The sequence below is a fragment of the Bubalus kerabau genome, chromosome 1 (assembly GCF_029407905.1).
Source record: "Bubalus kerabau isolate K-KA32 ecotype Philippines breed swamp buffalo chromosome 1, PCC_UOA_SB_1v2, whole genome shotgun sequence".
NCBI classification, from domain to species: Eukaryota; Metazoa; Chordata; class Mammalia; order Artiodactyla; family Bovidae; genus Bubalus; species Bubalus kerabau.
Genome location: NC_073624.1, coordinates 121,836,900 through 121,856,233, shown reverse-complemented (window position 1 = coordinate 121,856,233; position 19,334 = coordinate 121,836,900). Strand labels below are relative to the sequence as shown.

At 49.2% G+C, this 19,334-nt stretch overlaps 1 pseudogene; it reads left to right on the top strand.

Annotated features, from left to right (window-relative positions):
- The window catches only part of LOC129653410 (liprin-alpha-1-like), a 32,435-nt pseudogene that overhangs the window by 8,498 nt on the left and 4,603 nt on the right, over window positions 1–19,334 (top strand).

Sequence of the window (19,334 nt, the reverse complement as noted above, 5' to 3'; positions counted from 1 at the left end):
CAACTCCTCTGACATTCACGGGGGGCTATCCCCGATCACTTTTCTCTGTAAGAAAATCAATTTAGAGCTCTAGTTAATAATTCTCCTAGGCATAAGAGGAGTGTTTCAATTCAAACCCCTCTGATGACTTTCTAGCTTGCCTGACAGGTTTGTTCAGATTCACAGCCTCCCACCCACGAGAGGCATGGGAAGCTTAAGATATTCTAACAATGCAGAGCTTCTCAGAGAGTTAAAATTGTTAGAATAGAACTAGTAGAGGATTTTTTTGTTGAGCTAATGCTTGCTGCCAAGTTTCCATATCCCTTACCTACTGTGTCCCTGGGAGTGTATTGATTAATATAGTTGGTGTATAGAAATGTAAGTAGTAGCTTTAATGTTTGTAACTTTGGACCCTTGAGTTAATTCTTTTCTTGTTATAACCCACCACACTTTTGCCCTATAGGAATGCACATTTATCTAATGCTTTCAGAGGGTGGCGCCTGACTTTAGAATAATCACCTTTAGAGAAAAATAAGTTTTCTGAAGAAAGGGTCATAAAATGTTAACAGGCCTCCTGGCCAGAAGATGATGTAAATCACCTAAAGCTTTTGCATATGATAAGTTTGCAAAAAGAAAGCCTGGCTTCAATAAAGGTCAAGGACTGCTGACCTTGCATGACTCTACCACCCCCTTCCCATTATCCTCTATGCACAACTTAAGGTATAAAAACTACTTTGGAAAATAAAGTGTGGGCCTTGCTCACCGAAGCTTGGTCTCCCTGTGTCGTTCTTTCTCTTTCCTTTTCCTTTTCAGGCTGATTCCCTGGAGTGCAGGGGCCCTCTGCGTTCACTTTCCTGCCTGGGCTTCTAAGACCCACTAGAGAAGGTGCCTAAGGTGGGGCACCTTCCACTATTCAAGAGGGTGCCTGCAGCCTACGTGAACAGAGCAAGTCCTGTGCTGGGGCTTTATTGGCTTTCTGCATAAACCAAGGAATATCAGCCTCTTTTCTCTCCTCTATTTTCTTAACTGCAAAATTCTTTCCTTATCTCTTTCTCTATTTCTATCAGTCACAGACGCCATCCTCCTGAGGGAATCCCTGGATCCATCCGGGCCTGGACCCCGGTAGCCAGGGGGCGCCCTTCTGCCTGTGATCTTCCTCTCAAGGCTTGGTTTCTTCTCTCCCCCAGCATCTCTTCTGTCCGCCCCCAGTCGGCCTTGTAGTCAGACCTTTAGTCTTCTGGAAGTTCTGCCACTAAGGAGGCTAAATGGTTCGAACTTACCTCCCAGCTTAGGAAGGTAGAATATGTGCCTCGCACGTCCTGTGCTTGCTGCTGCCTGCTGCCCACGCTGACTTGCCACAGGCAGTCCAAGGAGGGGCACATTGACCGCGGGTGTGGGGCCCAGGGCAGGGGCAAGCACATCTCCTCTCACAAGCCGGTCACCAGCACCCACCATGACCCACGTGTCACATATGAAGCCACGCAGGCTGCGTGAGCAGGCATGTGGGCGTGCCCCCTGAAAACCCAGGGCCCGTGGTCTGCACAAAGCATGGCCCGCTTGCCACCCCTGTGGTCACAGCCCGTGTGCTGTCAGGACAGGGTCCTTGTGAGCGGAGCTGATGCTGTTCTTTGCCAACAGGCAGGAGAGAGACACAACAGCATTGAGGAGAGGCTATGCCAGATGGAGGCCCAACTGGAGGAGAAGAACAAGGAGCTGCAGCGGGTGCGTTTGCTGACAGGGAGGCAGTGTCTGGGCAGGAGACACGGCTTGGGCAGGGGCCAGCACTGCCTTTCTCCACCACTCCCGTCTCTGCCACCAAGTGTGTGTACGTGTGGCCTCATCTGCTGATCCAGGCACCCACCTCCTCGGGAGCAGGGCCAGAGGTGGTCACCCATAGGCGGTGGGCAAGGGCCAGGGCGTCCCCACGTTCAAAGAAGCTGCTTGTTGCTCTGACCAGCCAGTCTGGGGAGCTGCTTGGGATACAGGTGGACCTCATGACTGCCCCTCAAACAAACCTGAGGGAGCCAGCCCGGGGCCCATGAAACTGAAGGCATGGCACCCAGGTGTGGAGCCTGCTTGCCTTGGACGTGGCACTGGAGTCCCATATGCCAAACTGCTGGTCCAGCACGGTGTGTGTGTTGGATGGCTGCTCCTGGGCAGGAGGAGAACCATAGTTGTGCTGCGACAGAAGGTGCATCAGGAAAGGGTGATGCGTGGAGGCTCGCATCACCGAGTCCTGAAAGAGGTTTCCCAGAAGGATTGGCCACACAGCGATACAGACCATCCAGGAAATGGAGTGGAGATCCCAGGTCCAGCCTCACGTGTCAGTACTGTCCCCACCATGCCTGTGTTCTTAGGCCTGGACTGCAGAGCCTCACAGGTGGGGTCCCAGGGGGCAGTGGTTCTGACTCCCATCATGAGACCTGCGGTGAGGTGCCCTCCCGCTTAGGCAGAGAGCTCAATGTCTCCCGATCAGGGGTGCATTTCCTTACTTTCAGAACTTCTGCTCAGAAGCTGTTGAGATCGGGATGCTGTTTATGACTAAGCCAATTCAAAGTCGACTTTTGTTTTGCTTTAAAAATATTTGAATGCCGATGCCTTATTGTGGAAGCTGTGACAGGTTTTGTTCCCTTGGGCTCAAAAATCACTGCAGATGGTGACTGCAGCCATGAAATTTAAAAATGCTTGCTTCTTGGAAAGCTGTGACAAACATAGACAGCATATTGAAAAGCAGAGACATTACTTTGCCGACAAAGGTCCATATAGTCAAAGCTATGGTTTTTCCAGTAGTCGCGTATAGGTGTGAGAGTTGGACCGTAAAGAAGGCTGAGAACTGAAGAATTGATGCTTTCAAATTGTGTTGCTGCAGAAGACTCTGTTTTAACAGAAAATAAACTGTTTTTAAATGTATTGCAATGGAAAATTTCAAATATGCACAAAAGTAGATGGGCATGTCAATTAGTCTCAGCAATTTCTAACACAGAGCCAATCTCAAATAGATCATTCTTTTGTCTTCTCTCCATTTTTTTTTATACAGTAGGTCCTAAAACAGCTTTTTAAACCTTGAAGTTGATGTTCATTTTATAAAACACAGACTTGCCAACTTTGTTATTACATTTAAAAATTGTTTGAGGTAATTATTTCCAGTTTTTTAATATGACTTTTCATATTGGAACAGACCCTGATGCTGGGAAAGATTGAAGGCAGGAAGAGAGTGGATGACAGAGGATGAGATGGTTGGACAGCATCACCAACTCAATGGACATGAGTTTGAGCAAGTTCTGGGAGTTGGTGATGGACAGGGAAGCCTGGCATGCTGCAGTCCATGGGGTCACACAGTCAGACACGACTGAACAAGTGAACTGAACTGAATATGAATTATCATTGGAAGAAAAGCTATGACCAACCTAGACAGCATATTAAAAAGCAGAGACATTACTTTGCCATCAAAGGCTAGTTAAAGCTGTGGTTTTTCCAGTAGTCGTGTATGGATGTGAGAGTTGGACCATAAAGAAGGCTGAGCACCAAAGAATCAATGCTTTTGAACTGAGGTGTTGGAGAAAACTCTTGAGAGTCCCCTGGACTGCATGGAGATCAAACCAATCAATCCTAAAGGAAATCAGTCCTGAGTATTCATTGGAAGGACTGATACTGAGGCTGAAGGGTCAATACTTTGGCCACCTGATGTGAAGAACTGACACATTGGAAAAGATCCTGATGCTGGGACAGATTGAAGGCAGGAGGAGAAGGTGCGACAGAGGACGAGATGGTCGGATGGCATCACTGACTCGATGGACGTGAGTTTGAGCAACTTCTGGGAGATAGTGAAGGACACGGAAGCCTGGCGTGCTGCAGTCCATTGGGTCACAAAGAGTCAGACACGACACAGGGACTGAACAACAGCAATCATTACAAAGAATTCAAGTAATGTTGCATGTAAAGAAAAATATGTGAAAGTCTATCTCCACTGGCTTTTTTCCCCAAAATGAATTTTCTCACCTTTTGCTTTATAAATTGAATTCATTTTACCCCCTTAATCCAGACTCAAGCTTCTGTTTATATACTGGGAAATTCCTCTACCAACGTGTGTGTATGCTGATCCCCTTTAAAGTCTGCTTGTTTCTGAGTGTAAATCTGCTTGCTCCCCGAACCCCTCCGACAGGTAATGGCTGGTGACAGTAAGGTCCCCCAGGTGCTCTGCCAAAGAGAAGTGTTGGGAGTGACCTTTGACAAGTGAAGTCCCTGCCTCCCTCTGCACCTGTCCGTCTGCTCTGGTGATGCTCAAGAGCCCACCAGAGGTGGCCATGGGAGGGGACTGCCTCGGGAACCAGGGCACAGGCCACAGTTCCCTGGTGCTTTTAAAAGAAGGACCATACTTTGCTCTTAAAGTTTATGAGTTTTTGTTTTTCCTGTTTTAGGCAAGACAGAGAGAAAAAATGAATGAAGAACACAATAAACGCTTATCAGATACCGTGGATAAGCTTCTGTCCGAATCAGATGAGAGGCTTCAGCTTCATCTGAAGGAGAGAATGGCTTCTCTGGAGAATAAGGTGAGCCAGCCCCATGGCCCCTTTAGAAAGAGGTGCATCTGGCCTGGCCTGGCCCAGCCCGGTCTGTGTGTGTGGGAAATCTCTAGGACAGGAGTTGGAAAACTGTTCCCATAGAGGGCCCCAGAGTCAATGTCTTTACTGGTTATGAATAATTGAGTAACAGCATTTCATGCTAGTCAATAAGCATGACAGCATCCACAGGCAGTGTGTAAAGGAACACACATAGATGTGTACTCACAACCCTTACAGAAAGCATCAGAGAGCTGGATCCACTGATGGCCCTGGTGTTACCAGCCACCGTGCTAGAACTTTCTTCTAGGCCCACCCTCACCCCTTCGTTTCTTTCTTAGAAGTTTATTTCTGGGGCTTTGCTGGCAGTCCAGTGGCTGAGAGTCTGCCTTGCAAGGTCAGGGACGCAGGTTCGATCCCTGGTTGGGGAGCTAAGATCCCACGTGCCACGCGGCAATCACGTCAAAGTAATCCCGTGTGATGCAACTGAGGCCTGATGCAGCCAAATCAAGAAGTTTAGTTCAGGATCTTTCATATAATGTGATAGAAAAGACTGAAGCAAGTAAAAGCAAGCATTTTCATATTCCAACTCCAGCCTTCTCTCTTTTCATTTGCTTTGGAAAATGTCTGAGAACCTCCACCAGAGCAGCTTAGTGGGCAACACTTTGGTTCAGGTCTGGTGAAAACCTGTCCCAGCTGCACCATTGCCCTGAAGACGAGGCCCAGAACCTTCCCCGAGGTCAGCGCTTGGGCAACACTTGTCTGAGAGAGACCAGTGGTCACTACAAGTTCTGCGGCACATTTCCCCCCCACAAAACCCAAGATGAAACACACACCTCACTAGAGACCACACAGGGTGGTCCCCTCACTTCACCCTGACTTGTGGGCTGGCTCTGAGGTGGGGATAGTTATGTCTCAGGTTTGAATTTGGCATGTGAAACATGTGCCAGTTTCCTGAGTGACCACTGAACTGCAAAAGCTGAAAGCAAGTATAAAGCAGTTTCACTTAACCCAGGGACCTGGCCTCCTTGTATTTAGAATATCAGTCGAGCAAGGAGATTGTCTGTGTACAAGTTAGTGTTAAACGTTGTCATCTGGCCACGTGCCAGCACTTCACTCTGGGCACGAGGTCCACCCCTCCTCCGGATGTGCTTTATGCTTTCAGACAGAAGAGTAGTCATCTCTCAGTCCATGCAGCATCTGTAAGAATTGACCTTAAAGCACTGTGTGTATCTTTTTCAGAATTCTCTCGTATGGGAAGTTGAAAAAGTGAAAAGGCAATTAGAAGAAATGCAAAATGACAAGGTACTTAAATCTCTAAATCGTTTAGAAATTTGTTAAGAGCTAAATTGAGCTGGGTTCGTTGTTACAGTCACTACAGACGCTTAGCAGAAGTCAAGTTACATTTTCCTTATGGCTAATCCACTGCGGTAACACGTATAGCATTCTGGTTTTGAACACTGAATGTGTTTGCATTATAGATGCATTTAGAGTATGTGGCCATTGTGTGTGGTTCAGAATTCTGAGTAGTCCTTTCTGGGTTCACCCAAAAGCTGAGACAAAGTGTGAGCCTTTCATGTGGACTGTGCTGTGTGTCAGAAAGATAATATGAGCTACATACACAATCTAAAATGTCCTAAAAACCAACGGGCTACTTGACGTCCTTCTTTCACCGTGAGCCTTGAAATCTTCTGTGTGATTTCCACATCGAGCTTTGCACAGGCCTGTCTCATGTGCTCAAGGGCTGCGTGAGGAGAGTAACTGCTGTGGCCGACAGCACAGAGCTTCCAGGTTGAGTCGAGTGACTCGGAAACTTGGCCCGTTTGACTTGTTTTATCCCATGAGGAAGTGAATTGCGCTGTAGAGGAATGAATCTGAGCAATGCCCAGGGATGCAGGTGAGCTCCGTGGAGACAGTTTAAAGCAATGAGAGGAGCAAGGGCAATAGAGTGAGTCCTGTCCCTGACCCGAACCCCCGCCCCAAGTCCAGCTTCTGTCTACAGACTTCATCGTTGTTAATGGCTTGCCACGTTTCCTCCAGAGAAACCTTTTCTACACCTGAGATGGAACTTCCTATTCATTATGGTTTATAACGGTTAATGTTGAGTGTTTATATTTGCTATGGGACTCTTAGAGAACATCTTCTCAGAATTAAAATGTTCAGAGTTGATAACTACTAACATAACCTGTTATGCACATTTTGGTGCAAGTCATTTTACGTCTGGAAAGCAAGCGGTGCAGGCTGTGTCATTTGCTGTTTCGTAGGACCAGGTGATTCTAAACCTGGAAACCCTGAGAGCCGAACTGGACCAGATAAGGCTGCAAGGGGCTCCCCTCCACCATGGGTAGGCCACTCCCCCGGGCAGCTCCTCTCAGCACTGTTGAGTGTGACAAGGGCCTGTCTGATGTGTGGACAGTATGACTGGGTGTCACTCATGTTCGCACCTCAAGGAGCCTGTAGCTTCGTGGCCAGTGAGAGGGAAGAGACAAGCATTGCTCCTTAGGGTCGATCTTGGTACCAGGGAGAGTGGTGGTCACTGCTAAGTCACTTCAGTCGTATCCAGCTCTGTATGACCCCATAGATGGCAGCCCACCAGGCTCTGCCATCCCTGGGATTCTCCAGGCAAGAACACTGGAGTGGGTTGCCATTTCCTTCTCCAGTGGTGGTCACAGTATTGACAAAACTCAAAACCACAGGCGGAGCTTTGGAAGTGGGGGGCCGACTAGTTGATATTTGAGTGTATTCATTTGAGGGGCCTGACAGACTGTGACAATGATGTTTCTGAAGAGTCTCAGAAGGTTAAGGACCTGTAGTCTTTTTTACGTGATTGGAGACTGAGACATGACTTGCCTTTGGCTGTGGTGGGAGGAATCACCTGGCTTGTGAATGAGGTGAGCAGATTACTGAGCATCCTGACTTTTTCTTACTCGTTGTTATAGGGGCAGTAATTCTTATCAAGTATTTAAATGTTTCTTTGACTTCTACATGGAAAATGGTCACAAGTGAGAGATAAACTTTAGCAAAGGTTATTAAGTGCTTAACTGGTGGCACTCATTCACCTGTAGGAAATTGACTACTGCTTGAATCCTGAGTTAGGAGACAGTTTGGAGCCCATACGCATATTTCTTTGTGTGCTTAGAGGATCCTCGCAGTCCAGGGCCCCCACCCAGCCTTCTTCTAGAGTAAGGAGATATCATTTGAGACAAAGGCCGAGCCAGAAACTGGCCCTATGTCCAAAACCACGGCAGGTGGAGTTCAAGGAGAGCACATTCCCTGAAGAATGGATAGGTGACATGGCCAGATTTGCTGGCAGAGCTTCTCCAGGGTGAAGGGCTGGTGCTTTCAGAGGTGGAGAACCCCTGCTCCTGGGGTGGACCAGGTGAGTGTGAGGAGGACTGTGTAGACAGTGGAGGAAGAGGAGTTGGACACGGCCTCTTGCTCTTGGGGGGTTTGGATAAGGAGGGGGGCGCTGGTGCCCGGGCCCAAGGCCTGGCATGGTTAGGGGGTTCAGATGGAGAAGCCTGGGGCCTGGTCACCAGTCCCCTGTGTGTGAGTGATAGTGAGAAATGAGAAGAGGAAGCAGCCGTGGGGCGGGAAGGTCCGCTGTGCTTTGAAGACAGTGGGCCACAGTGGCTGGTATGAGGGAGGGGTGTCTCCAGGAGGCAGCTCTCAAGGGGTCATGGCAGTGACTTAGCAGCGCAGGTGGGGCCTTGGAGTGGGGCTAGCAGGCAGTGTGGGCTGGGTGGGGAGCACTATGCTGGCTCAGGAGGGAGGGAGTGGGGACTGAAAACCTGCCTCACAGGCAGGGCAGGCACAGCATATTTGGTAGGACCTCCCAGAGGAATTGGTCACCTTGTCTCTGAGACCTTCTTCCAGAGGAAAGAGCTTCAGGTGAGGAGGGGGAGAGATATGGAGGCTGCACTCTGTGAGGGGACTGGGAGGTGATGGTTGGCGCAGGGTGGAGGGCAGGGGGGCGCCCCAACCCAGAGGCCTCTGTGGCCCTCAGAGACCCAAGGGGGTCTGCAGTGCATGGCAGGACTGTGTCGTACCCCTACCCAATTCCCAAGTGTGCTCTGGCCCCAGGCCCTTGGGTGGAAGTGAAGCAGAGAAAGGAGCGGTTCCGTCAGGAGGGAGGGGAGACCAGAGGGAAGACAAGCGTGGCTCAGGGAGATTCCAGACTTCCATCTCCTATGCAGCACAGTTTTCCTCTCAAAACCATCAAGCAGAGCAGCATGTGACCCCAAGCAGGCTGAGCTGGTGGTTGACCTTGGCCACTCTGCAGACGTAAGGGGTGTCCTGTCCTCGGAGGAGGGCTCTGTCTCCCGGGTTTAGGGACTCCTGCACGTGAAGGTGCCACCCTATTCCCAGAAACAAGACTGAGCAGAGCCCAGGTGGTCCTGCAGTGCAGGGGGCTCACAGTCAAGGGGGGGCCGCTCTGCCTCTCAGCAGGCCCCTGCTGAGTGAGTTCTTGGCACCAGTAGGCCCAGGCCTTAGTGCTCAGGGCCTGAGCATCTGTGCTGAGCCTCATTCATCCCAGAGTCTGGTGACACGCTCACCTCTGCTTTAATGGGAGTCACCAATGCGGCTCAGCTCCGAGCTGTAGGTCCGAGGCCTTTCTGCTGTGAGTTGTCTGAGGTGCCTTTAGAAGCACTGAGAGCGGTGCAGACAGTGTTCCAGGCAGACAGGTGATTGTGATCCACGGACTTCATGCAGGAGAGGGAGGTCAGAGCAGGCATGGGCCAGAAGGGAGGTGGGGTGCCAAGGAAAAAGCAGAGCAGGTGCAGGCCCCACCCTGGGACCTGAGAGTGGGTTCCAGGGGGACTCTGGACGCCCCAACCCCAGACAGCAGATCCTGTCGTAGTCAGCTCCACACCCTCACATCAGCGCTGCCTTCCCCACATACGGGAGTTTTCCAGCTGGTGGGGCTGAGCCCTGAGTGTTTGTGGGGCAGCGGGCAGCCTGTTGCTGTTGGAGCCAGGAGGGCAGGACCCTCCCAGGGGTCCTTTTGCTGTGAAATTGCCAATCTTCCAAATTGACAGGCTCTGGCTTGACTGACAGAGTGAGCTCTCATTTCTTCTAACAACGCTCTTCTTTCCCATGTGTTTCAGCTGACCCCACTTGGGCAGCACCCCAGATCTCAGGTTCCCTGTGGCGGACCAGCTAGCAGACTCCTCCAGCAATGGGATGGTGCTGCGGCGCCCCCAGAAAGGCCGGCTGGCAGTGCTGCACAACAAGCTGTCCAAGGCAAGGACCCCCGCCGCCCCCTTCCAGTCCCTGGTGGGCACCTTGTGAGGCACCTGCCCACTCACACTGTGGTCCTGAAATGGGTTTGGAGCAAAGCATTGATAGGTCACTTTACGTCTTCCCATTTTCCTTTTTCTGGCTAAGAGTTTACTTTTAAGGCATGCTTTTTTTTTCTTAAAATAACCAATTTTGATAACTTGTGGCCTACTGTGAGGCCCAGCATGGTACTAATTAGCACAGTTTTTAAATCGTCCTACAAGTAAATGGATACACATATCCATCAGCTTATAGTGAGAAGAATTCTCATTGGAAGTTTAAGTGCCTTTACATTTTCACCTCATTCATGGCATGTATTTTTTCATACATGTATGTGTTTTGAGCTTCCATATTCAGTGAGCAGCTAGTTTGGTCCAGACATCGTCAGAAGTAGGACTCCAGCAGTGAATTAAAAACCATGTGCATTCTTTATCCACTGCTATATAACGAATCACTGCCAAGCTTAGTGACTTCCCAGTGAGCAGCTCACAGTCCACAGTGCCTGTGCATTGTAGCAGGCGGGCCTGGTTCAGGGACTCCTGAGGGCACAGACAAGGGAAGGCCCCCCAGGGCTGGATAGCAGGCTTTCAGACTCACCTGGTTGCTGGGGACAGGCCCAGGTCCCTGCCGTGTGGACTTCTTCATGGCCTGGCTTTCCTCGGAACACCCTCTGACAGCAAGAGCACAGGGTGTAGCCCGAGGCCTTTAGTGCCCAGGTCTCAAAGCCCCACACATTCACTTCTGTTTGTTAGAGTGAGCTACCAAGTCCTGCCTTGCTCAGGGGCTGAGCGTGAGTTGCCCCTTCTGCCTCTTGAAGGGAGGAGGATGGAAGAATTTGTGGACCCCTTTTTAAACCCGCACAGCCTGTCGGACAGTAATGAGCAGGGAAAGGAGACCAGAGTGCCCGAGTTGTCCAAGGAGGAGGGGACGATCATGTGTGAACAGGGTGGCCAGCAAGATGACACCAGGAAGGTGACCTTGAACCAGAGACCCAGAGGCAGGAAGAGAAGTAGCCACTCGGAGATAGAAAAAGGGTCGTGTCAACTAGCGGTGACAAGGGAGAGAGCGGGCCACATCAGGGAGGACCCCGGGATCAGGCCTGAGCAGCTTGAGGCTGGAGCCTGTTTCCTGAGGTGAGGAGGGCTGCCAGGATGGGAAGCTAAGGGCCGGGCCTCAGCCCTGTTGAGGTGGACGAGCCCATGGGGTGTCCAGGGGATTGTCAGGAAAGCAGCTGAGTGTTTTGGCCTGCATCCAGGAGAGGACTCACTCAGCTCAGGGTGGACTTGGGGTCGTGGGCACACAGATGGCATTTAAAGGCACGAGCACGGTAAAGTCACCAGGCAGGTGCTGGTGGAGAGAGATGGGGTGCAAGGGTAGAGCCATGGGGTACCCTGCATTACAAGGTTGAGAAGGGGTGCAAGGAACTAAGGAATAACCCAGGGAGGGTGGGCCTGGAGCCCAGGGAGAGACATGCTGGGGGGGGGGGCGTGGGGGAGGGCAAGGAGGGGAGGGGGCTTAATAACATGTGTTCCTCGAGACCCCAGGGAGCTACCCTGCAGGGCGGGGCACACTGCCTACTTGCAGAGAGCTGGAAACTGGACAGGGAGTGGGACAGTAGAGGCCGCTCCCAGGGAGCTTTCAGAGACCCACAGTGGGTGCTGCAGGGAGCCCTGGAGGAGGAATCTGCTGGTTCCTGTTGTGTGATTGGAAGGCGAGACAAGGGAGAGGACGTGCTGACCAGGCTGATGGGGGTGAACCCATAGGCAACTGCTTCACTGGAGTGGAGCAGGAATGATGGCAGGTGGTTCTGGAGCCAGCGAAGGGGGTGGCCCAGCCCTGGGGTGGGGTCGTGACGAAGACAGGGAGCAAGGGCACTGGCCATGGGGGACAGGGAACTGGCAAGCCAGCACCTCAAGGCTGCCCCTCGGTTGCTTTGAGGTCATATCTGGGAAAAGAAGGCAGGACCTGGGTTGAGAGTGTGGCAGAGGGGAGGTTTGCACAGAGAAGAGTGTGAGGTGTGAGAGCGGGAGGGCGGCACAGGGCCCTGCAGGCACTCTCCCTTGTGTCTCTGATGACATAGCCACCCTTGCGGTGTGAGGGGCTGTCCCCCAGAACAGCCCGAGGGTCTGTGCCCTGAGAGGAGAGCTGCAGGGGGGCTCGCTCTCCCATCCCCTGGCTGTCCCTGCTTGCTCCTATCTGTCGGTGTTCAGACCAGCCTGGGAAATGGAGGGCTGGGAGCCTGCAAGGATGGCACTCCCCGGTGAACTAGTGCCAGTGCTGACCACTGAGGGGGACCCAGATGCTGTGGAGCTGAAGGATTCTTTTTTCTTATTTTCCTTCAGCCTGGCTGATGGAGGGATGGATGTATTTTTTAATTTTTTGTTTTTGTCTCTGACTCCATCAGCCCACCCTTGTGAATAACCTCATAGGATTGCCTTCCATCCACACTAAGACCTGAGTGTGACCAGGCCATCTAGGAACTGGATTCTCCTCCTGCCCGTTTCTTCAGTACTGCTCGGTTAAGAGATGGCAGCGTCTCATAAGCATGGCCCATTTATCCACAGTCAGGGCTTCCATGTAAAATTGTGTTCAGTTCCTGTCGACTTGAGCTGCCTGGAATGTCGCTGATGAGACATGGCCCTCTCATGCCCAGGTGCAGACCCTGAAGGAGCAGGACTGGGAGTGCATGCAGCAAGCCAGCATGCTGGCCAACGTGGCCCAGGCATTCAAGACTGACGAGGGCATGTCTGACAGCGAGGACGACAGGGTCACCCTCTTCAGCTCGGCCACTCAGCTGTCGCCCAGTGGGCAGGCTGATGCCAAGACTCTGACTGTGATGCTGCAGGAGCAGCTGGACGCTATCAACGAAGAGATCCGGTAGGTGATCCTGAGCTCAGCTCCCCAGAAACTCAGTTTCTCTGAGGAACTGTCTTCTCCTAGGGAAGTCTGAGTGTTCCATAGTAAGAAACCTGACTGCAGGTCTGCTTCAAGAATTTTCAGTTTTGAGATTGCCCTTGATTATAGAGCTTGGTCAGCCAGGGCGTTCTGTCCATGGTGTGGTGTCAGCACTCTGTGGGGGGGTGTTGTGGGGTGTCCCCCCCAGCTCTGAGCCCCTAGGTGTGTGAGGTGCCAAAGCGGTGTCCCCTGTGGCCCGTGCACCCTCCTGTGTCCCTTGGAGCCTCCCACGTTCTGGTGAAAAGCCACCTGGAACAGAAAAGCTGGGGTTTTGGGGTTGGCAAATTCCCACTCAGATCTGCATTTTCCTTTTTAACTTAATACAGTGTGAAGATTGGCTTTTGTAAGACAGTGGTCCAAGGACATGTGTTTGAGTTTTTCTCATCTTATCAGTATATTTAAGATGTTTTCTTTAAACACTGTCTTGGCAGTTATAACAATTTACAAAACGGGATAGAATCCAAAGGCCCACCTTGGGGTGAGCAGGGGTCCTTGGGTCTGGGTGCAGCCAAGCGGCTGAGGGCCCCAAGGCCTGCCTGGTGCCACACCCGCACAGCTATGCCCATGTCCCAGGTTCACGTTCAGAGTGGCCGCAGGCTGGTGACCCTGCACAGGACCTGGCAGAGCTAATGCTCAGACAGTTCTCGTCACATCAGCCCAGGCCGAGGCGCCCACTTCTGTCAGCCGAGTGTGGGGGGCCTGGGGAAAAGGCAGGGGGTGAAAGGGACAACCAGCAAACACAGGTGGTGCCGCCTGACCATTTGACGCTGAGACAGACAGCTTTGTGGGCCGTGTCTGAGCACAGACGAGCTCAGAAAGATTGCCTTTCCCCATCCCCGCAGGAAATATGGAACGGCTATGTATTAATGGTTTTATTTTTACAGCATGTTGTCAGGTAAAAGTGATTTTTCCTTATGCAACAAGTTGACTTGATGTAAATGGTAAATTCTGTCAATCAACTTACTATCAACAGTGAAAAACTTTCAAGATGTATAAGTAGAAGTGAAACTGGAGAGTTTACTTCCTGTAAGAATCTTGTATTTTAATTTGAAAATCATTTTATTTGCATAATTATGTATTTAAACTGCTATATCAAATCATCCATAACACATTAGGGGAGAAGAGCAGAAACCATGAATTCTAGGTTAATGCAGAACATTGACATGAATCCAGAAACTCAAACAAAGCTGGTGGAGAACTTCATCAAGTGATGCATTAGTACATATACAACCTTAAAAAAACAAAAAAAAAAAAAAAAAAAAAAAAAAACAAGATCAACTCAGCATTTCATCTTGTCTGGAGACTTGTGTTTAGAAACTCCAGCTTGTTCATGAATTGCTGTTTTGATTGTACAGAGTTCCCAATTCCTAGTGGAAAAGACTTGAGGCACTGACGTGCATCTCTGCCCTGAGAGCAGGGAAGGTAAAGGTTGTCAACTTCAGGTATCTCCTCACAGGAAGACAGTCGCCACCAGGGCCCCTTCAGAATGTTAGAGTAAAGAAGTGAAATCAAACGTGAATGATCAGGGGCCAGTTTGTAAGACTCAATGCTAAGTTATTCTAAGTTTGAGAATATTCAAAAGAGGGAAAGTCGAACCTTTTTGCTGAGATGTTAATTGAGCAACTGTTTCTGGAATTTGCTAATCATGACACAGAATGCCAGCCCAAATTTGTTTTCCAGACACGTTCCTCTGCTGACAGAGGCAGGTGGTGGGTTTTATTCTATTTTAGGTTGATTGAAGAAGAGAAGGACAACACGGAGCAGTGGGCTTAGGAGACTGAGAGCATGGAGAGAGAGCTTAGGCAACCTCCGTTGTTTTAAATCAGTGAGCTCCCTCAACCTGTATCCTGCCTCCTCGCATGCCGGCTCCTGCCCGCCCAGCAGTGGGCGCTTCCAGCCCCAAAGGAGGCAGCACAGCCAGGCACGGGAGGGAGACATCATGACTGGGCATCATGACTCTGGTATGTGTCTGCCTCCTCCCTGCCACATCCTTCCTCCAGGACACTGGTTTTCTTTTTTGTTTGTTTGTTTTTTGGTTTTTCTCTTTTTACCCAGAAGAAAATCAGGTACATTTGCTAGGCTCAGAGGTCTAAAATTTTTTAAACTGCCTAGTCTTTAATCATTCCACAATGGCACAGTGACAAATTAGTCTTGATATTTGGACCACCAGCTTAGCACGTCATCATGAACTCAGCCAGAGCCTGCCTCTGTAACGTTGGGCCTGGCCTGTGCTGGGCACAGCAGCTGCAGGGAAGTTTCTGTTCTCAAGGAGCAGACAGCTTCGTGAAAGTAACCATAGGCAGCTCTCATGGCATGGGAAAGCTGTGCAGCACATTTTCCATTGGGGATGCCTGGCTGTAGGGTGCAGGGAACAAAACCAAGAATCTAAACTGGTCTGCTTGCTGATGGACCTGGCCACGCACTCAGGCCAGCTCTGCATGTGAAACCAGGTTAAAAGCCCGGTGCCCCAGGGCTCCAGGGAAGACGTCAGGCTGCCTCACTTTTCCGAGTCTAAAAATGGGAAGACGACCTAGGCCTTTTGGTGACAGAGTGTGTGACTCTAAAGCACATGTTCCAGCTTTCTTGCGTGTTTAGCTTAGGTTTTGTGAGTACATTGCTATTTAGCCCATGAAATCACGTGTATAACACTCTGCTTTGTAACTGCACTTGTATTATCACTTTTTTCGGTTACCACCCATTTCATGTTAGCTGCATTGTTAGTCAATTTATAATTAAATTAACCGTGAATCATTTTAGCGGCATGTGAAGTGGTAACTAGTCCATTTTGTGATCTTTTGACACACTTTTTATAATTTTCATCATTGGCTAATGAGTTGATATTTAAAATTCTTTGACGATTTCTCTGTGGTTTCATGCTTGATTTCTTTCCGAGTATTTGTAAAAGAACAGTTCTATATATGTTTTCCTTGCTATTGGAGTTCTCTCACGGTGTGTCTGCTTTCAATATTGGTTTTGATTTCCTGTTTCATCCTGTTGTCTGCTTAGTCCTCGTCAATTCAGACTCCAGCCTCCTGCCCCCTAGGTTGTAGTTTACCCATCCATCTCCCCTCCCCTGTCCCCCCACTTGCTCTGGTAATAGCAGTGCTGTGGTCCACAGCATGTGGCCCCTTAAGTCGGGTTTGTGCTTTGCCTTCATGTCTCATTAAATGCTGTTTTTCCCCCATAGGAGTAAGTTTGAATTGGTGTATCACTATGCAGTTACAGGAGAAGGCAATGGCAACCCACTCCAGTACTCTTGCCTGGAAAATCCCATGGACGGAGGAGCCTGGTAGGCTGCAGTCCATGGGGTCACACAGAGTCGGACACGATCAAAGCGACTTAGCAGCAGCAATAGCAGCAGTATGCAGTTACAAGCATAATGTAGATGGATCCTAAACTACATATCATGTGTAACTCATAAATGAGATTATCCTTACATAAAGAAATGATCCTCTTAAGTGTAGAGTTAATGGAGTTTTAGATATGCAGATGACACCACCCTTATGGCAGAAAGTGAAGAGGAACTAAAAAGTCTCTTGAAGAAAGTGAAAGAGGAGAGTGAAAAAGTTGGCTCAAAGCTCAACATTCAGAAAACTAAGATCATGGCATCCAGTCCCATCACTTCATGGAAAATAGATGGGCAAACAGTGGAAACAGTATCAGATTTTATTTTGGGAGGCTCCAAAATCACTGCAGATGGTGATTGCAGCCATGAAATTAAAAGACGCTTACTCCTTGGAAGGAAAGTTATGACCAACCTAGGTAGCATATTAAAAAGCAGAGACATTACTTTGCCAACAATGGTCCTTCTAGTCAAGGCTATGGTTTTTCCAGTGGTCATGTATGGATGTGAAAGTTGGACTGTGAAGAAAGCTGAGCGCTGAAGAATTGATGCTTTTGAACTGTGGTGTTGGAGAAGACTCTTGAGAGTCCCTTGGACTGCAAGGAGATCCAACCAGTCCATTGTAAAGGAGATCAGTCCTGGGTGTTCATTGGAAGGACTGATGCTAAAGCTGAAACTCCAATACTTTGGCCACCTCATGTGAAGAGTTGACTCATTGGAAAAGACTCTGATGCTGGGAGGGATTGGGGGCAGGAGGAGAAGAGGACGACAGAGGATGAGATGGCCGGATGGCATCACCGACTTGATCGACATGAGTTTGGGTGAACTCCGGGAGTTGGTGATGGACAGGGAGGCCTGGCATGCTGTAATTCATGGGGTCGCAAAGAGTCGGACATGACTGAGCAACTGAACTGAACTGAACTGAACTGACACGATATCCTTTCTTTGTTGGTGCTTGTATTTAAGACTGTAAATCTCATCTGCTTTTGCACAGTTAATGTCTCTATTAGACTCTTTAAAAAAGTATCTTCTATGGTTAATAAAATGTAAAGCCTGCACCTGCTATTATGCTAGCTTTCATTCTTACATATTTTCACAGGGAACCTGCTTTAATGAATTTATTTTGAGAAGTTTTAAATTCTATTTCAGGATTTTACATTAATGTCCAATAGGTGGTTAGATTTATTCAATGTTAAAATAGGTATTATGGTAACTTCCTCATCAGTTAAATTACTAATTTAAAGTATAACATATTTTTTATTAAGAGAAACTAACTTATAGAGAAGTTTGGCTGAGGATAGACAACTGTCACTCCAGTACTCTTGCCTGGAAAATCCCATGGATGGAGGAGCCTGGTAGGCTGCAGTCCATGGGATCGAGAAGAGTCAGATATGACTGAGCAACTTCACTTTCACTTTTCACGTTCATGCATTGGAGAAGGAAATGGCAACCCACTCCAGTGTTCTTGCCTGGAGAATCCCAGGGACGGCGGAGCCTGGTGGGCTGCCATCCATTGGGTCGCATAGAGTCAGACACAGCAAGGCCCTTTGTTGTACAGAATGCTGTGCTTTAATAAATCATGATGTTGTAATAGAATTGTATCTTCCTGAGTAATAATTTATAGTGTTTCTCTAGTAAATCTTGAATAGCTTATTTAACTTCTGTAGTCAAAAAAAAAAAAAAAAAGTTCTGTTTCCAGTCACATGTTCTCTAAATCTTCATCTCACTTATATGTTTGCCATCATTTTTGCTTTACTGCATTTGCCTATACTGATTCTTGAATTTTTAGCTTCAAAGTCACAATAAATCTGGTTTCTCTTCATTTCTTTGCGTGCATCTATCAGCCTAGTGATTTAAGGAAGTAGCATCGAAAGGTAAAATATTTAGTAATTTAGCAGGCCTTTGTCTCTCTGTGAAATATTAAAGAGTCCTTATTGCTTAACGTGAATGAACACTGTGTGGTCATGTACTGGTGAATAATTGACGTTTTAATGGAAGTAATGAAACTCAGATCAGATCAGTCGCTCAGTCGTGTCCGACTCTTGGCGACCCCATGAATCACAGCACGCCAGGCCTCCCTGTCCATCACCAACTCCCAGAGTTCACTTAGACTCATGTCCATCAAGTCAGTGATGCCATCCAGCCATCTCATCCTCTGTCGTCCCCTTCTCCTCTTGCCCCCAATCCCTCCCAGCATCAGAGTCTTTTCCAATGAGTCAACTCTTCGAATGAGGTGGCCAAAGTACTGGAGTTTCAGCTTTAGCATCAGTCCTTCCAAAGAAATCCTAGGGCTGATCTCCTTCAGAATAGACTGGTTGGATCTCCTTGCAGTCCAAGGGACTCTCAAGAGTCTTCTCCAACACCACAGTTCAAAACCATCAATTCTTTGACGCTCAGCCTTCCACCACTTAAAATATGCTGATGGTTCTGTTGGAAAGAGGTCATTCGTTGGGACAATTGTAACAGTTTGCCTTTCTCCCACTTGTTTGCCTTCGAATCATCTCATGCTTGTTTATAATAGACATAGTATTATTTATTATTTTAAAATTTTTTCTTTACTTAGTTTTTTGGACATGCTGCACAGCTTATGGGATCTTAGTTCCCCAACCAGGGATCAGACCAGTCTCCCAGCAGTGAAAGTGCCAAGTCTTAACCTCTGGACCACCATGGAATTTCCGCTTAGTGTTTTCTTATAAAAAATGACTGAATCAGAGCCATAGATGTTAGATTTGAGGGAAGCCAATTTAATGATGGTGGGTAGCAGTGTGCAGGAGACTCTGTGTGCCAGACACGTGCTTTCTGAGTCTGTCATCTCATCCCCAGGTGAGGTCCAGGCTGCTGCTATCCCCATTCAGCAGACATGGACACTGAGGCTTAGAGAGGTCAGGCACCCTGCCCAGGCTCTCAAACCCAGCAGTGTGGTGTGGACTGGTCTGATCAGAGCCTGGACACTTAACCATGGTGCCGTCCACCTGCTTTCCTCCAGAGGCCCTCATGTCCATCACGGCATCCCTGATGGAGCATCAGGAGGGAGCTCGCTGCCTCTCCCCTTGGGTCACTTGGATGAGCCCCTGTTTGGGAGTCCAGGGCCCCGAGGGCTGGCCTTCCTTGTCCCTCTCCTGCTCCCAGCCCACTGACCGAGCACTCCTGGGCCTTCCCACAGGACTCGGGTGGCCACGCTCCAGTTCAGGCAGCTCAGTGCCTGGGAGCCCTTCTGC